Genomic DNA, 3,573 nt, shown 5'->3' on the forward strand with positions numbered 1-3,573 from the left:
GGACCCATCATGGGTCTTGGAACGCATTTGTGGTCCTTGGGTCCCATTTTGCATCCCGAAACTTGTGTTTTGGTGCTTGATCCCTATTTTGGGTGCCCACCTTGCACCAAGTGCGCACCCGGGGCAAACCGAGCGCCTTGGTGCACCGGGGCAAGATCGAGCGTGCACCCGAGGCGCCCCGAACATGCACCAAGGTGCACTCGGCCCACATGTGAGCGCAGGTCGTTGCGCCCGAGGTGGTGTGTGGGCACCGCGTTGCAGACGGGACACTGCACGCACACGACGCCCCCTACAGGTGCACGCACGTAGGCCGGGCCGGGTGCACACCCGACGCCCTAGCAAGGTGCGCGCACCCGGGCAGGGCTCACACTTGGCGAACGGGGCGCACTTCGCGAGGGAGGGTGTGCACCTCGACGGGGGTGGGTGGCCGGGGTGGATTCGCACGTGGGTCGCGGTTTGCTAAGTACACACTGCGACAAGCTCATAACGGGTGCGATCATACCAGCGTTAGTGCACCGGATCCCATCAGAACTCCGCAGTTAAGCGCGCTTGGGCCGGAGTAGTACTGGGATGGGTGACCTCCCGGGAAGTCCCGGTGTTGCACCCTTTTTTAGTTTTTCGCCGGGCATCGCAATGCTATTTGAATAAACCTTTTGCCCGTTTGCGTTCTCGTCGGGGCCGGGCCGGGCCGGGGTGCGCTGCCCGCACTACCGCGCGCGCGGGGGCGACACCGAGCGCGCACCCGAGGCGCCCCGAGCACACAGGCCACGGTGCAACCCGGGCGTTGTGCGCGCACCCCGGTGCGCCCGAGGTGCTGCGCGCGCACCCAGGTGAAATCGGTGTGCACCTCGGCCAGTGCGCGCTCGGTCGAGTCGCGCACGTTGGCCAAGGTGCACGGTGATGTTTCTTACTCTAAGGTTCCGCACCAGACGCCCGGGACAGGTGAGCGAAGCTGGGCGGGGCCGGGTGCGCGGCCGGGGCAGGTGCACGCAGCTGGAGAGAGCTTTGGAGCACACTTCGGAGCGCACCAATGATGCGCTCCATTCAAAAGTTTCCTGAAAAGGCAAAAAAAGTTGAGATTATAGAATTTCCCACTTGAGAGATTGTAAAAAAAAAAAATTTAAAATGAAGGAAACGCGGGTGCCAAGGTGTGCGCAGCCCAGCCAAGGTGTGCGCACCAAGGCGCCCACCCTGGCGAAGGTGCACGCAAGGTGCGCACCCGAGGCAAACCGGACAATTAACCCAACTTTCGACTTCGCGCGCACCTTGGAGCGCACTTCGGAGCGCTCCTTGGTGCGCACCAATCTTGGGCACCTCGGAGTGCACCATGGCGCCCACCAAGGTGCGCACCCGGGGCAAACCGAGCTCCGACTTCGTGCGCACCTTGGAGCGCACGAAAGGTGCGCACCATGGCGCCCACCAAGGTGCGCAACCCAGCCAAGGCGTGCGCATCAAGGTGCGCACCCTGGCGAAGGTGCGCACCCGGGGCAAACCGAGCTCCGACTTCGTGCGCACCTTGGAGCGCACAAAAGGTGCGCAACCCAGCCAAGGTGTGCGCACCCCGGTCAAACCGAGCTCCGAATCGTGCGCACCAGAGGTGCACGCCATCGTGCGCACCTTGGAGCACACTTCGGAGCCCTCCTTGGTGCGCGCCGATGTTGCGCACCTCGGAGCGCACCCGGGGAAAACAATGCAATTAACCCGACTTTCGACTTCGTGGGCACCTCGGAGCGCTCTCGGGTTCGCACCTCGGAGCACACCGAGGTGCGCACCTTTGATGCGCTGCCTTCACCAATTTCCAGAAAAGGCAAGAAAACATTGAGAAGGTGTGCGCACCGAGGTGCCCACCCTGGCGAAGGTGCACGCGAGGTGCGCACCCGGGGCAAACCGGGCTCCGACTTCGTGCACGCCGCACCTTGGAGCACACTTCGGAGCGCTCCTTGGTGCGCACCAGGGCGCGCAACCCAGCCGAGGTGCCCACCCCGGCGAAGGTGCACGCGAGGTGCGCACCCGGGGCAAACCGGGCTCCGACTTCGTGCACGCCATGGTGCCCACCGCGGCGAAGGTGCACGCGAGGTGCGCACCCGGGGCAAACCGGGCTCCGACTTCGTGCACGCCGCACCTTGGAGCACACTTCGGAGCGCTCCTTGGTGCGCACCATGGTGCCCACCAGGGCGCGCAACCCCGCCGAAGGTGCACGCGAGGTGCGCACCCGGGGCAAACCGGGCTCCGACTTCGTGCACGCCGCACCTTGGAGCACACTTCGGAGCGCTCCTTGGTGCGCACCATGGTGCCCACCAGGGCGCGCAACCCCGCCGAAGGTGCACGCGAGGTGCGCACCCGGGGCAAACCGGGCTCCGACTTCGTGCACGCCGCACCTTGGAGCACACTTCGGAGCGCTCCTTGGTGCGCACCAGGGCGCGCAACCCAGCCGAGGTGCCCACCCCGGCGAAGGTGCGTACCCGGGGCAAACCGGGCTCCGACTTCGTGCACGCCGCACCTTGGAGCACACTTCGGAGCGCTCCTTGGTGCGCACCATGGTGCCCACCAGGCCGCGCAACCCAGCCAAGGTGTGCGCACCAAGGTGCACGCGAGGTGCGCACCCGGGGCAAACCGGGGTCCGACTTCGTGCACGCCGCACCTTGGAGCACACATCGGGGCGCTCCCGGGTTCGCACCGGCGTTGCGCACCGTGGTGGGCACCTCGGAGCACACCAAGGTGGGCAGCGAGGTGCGCACCTTTGATGCGATGCCTTCACTAATTTCCATAAAAGGCAAAAAAAAAACGAGATTTTAAAATTTCCGTTTTGAAAGATAGTGAGAAAAAGGGAATGCTGGTGCCATCTTGAGCCCGCCCTGGTGCGCAGCCCAGCCAAGGTGTGCGCACCAAGGTGCCCACCCTGGCGAAGGTGCGCGCCCGGGCAATTAACCCAACTTCCAACTTCGCGCGCGCCAGGGTGGGAGCGCACCCAACAACCGGGCCTGGGAAGAGCCAATGCGAGAAACCCCACCAAACGCTCTGACAAAAAAAGAGGGGGCGCTCCAGTAACCCCGCTTCGGAGCGCACCCTGGGCAAACCCAGCCAAGGTGCCCACCCCGGCCAAGGTGCAGGCGAGGTGCGCACCCGGGGCAAACCGGGCTCCGACAACGTGCACGCCGCACCTTGGAGCACACTTCGTAGCGCTCCCGGGTGCGCACCTCAGAGCACACCAAGGTGGGCAGCGAGGTGCGCACCTTTGATGCGCTGCCTTCACTAATTTCCAGAAAAGGCAAAAAAAAAAGGAGATTTTAAAATTTCCGTTTTGAAAGATAGTGAAAAAAACGGAACGCGCGTGCCATCTTGAGCCCGCCCTGGTGCGCAGCCCAGGTAAGGTGCCCACCCTGGCAAAGGTGCGCACCCGGGCAATTAACCCTACTTCCGACTTCGTGCGCGCCAGGGTGGCAACCGGGCCTCGGAAGAGCCAATGCGAGAAACCCCACCAAACGCTCCGACAAAAAAAGAGGCGGCGCTCCAATAACCCCGCTTCGGAGCGCAGCCGGGGCAAACCCAGCCAAGGTGCCCACCCCGACGAAG

At 64.2% G+C, this 3,573-nt stretch overlaps 1 non-coding gene across 1 annotated transcript; it reads left to right on the forward strand.

The window, feature by feature from the left end:
- Positions 1-488: 488 nt before the first annotated feature.
- On the forward strand, positions 489-607 carry LOC131873466 (5S ribosomal RNA). Its single transcript, XR_009371406.1, has one exon. It is a non-coding gene; the product is annotated as a 5S ribosomal RNA (ribosomal RNA).
- Positions 608-3,573: the final 2,966 nt, after the last annotated feature.

This window comes from Cryptomeria japonica, unplaced genomic scaffold (genome assembly GCF_030272615.1).
Source record: "Cryptomeria japonica unplaced genomic scaffold, Sugi_1.0 HiC_scaffold_1813, whole genome shotgun sequence".
NCBI lineage: Eukaryota > Viridiplantae > Streptophyta > Pinopsida > Cupressales > Cupressaceae > Cryptomeria > Cryptomeria japonica.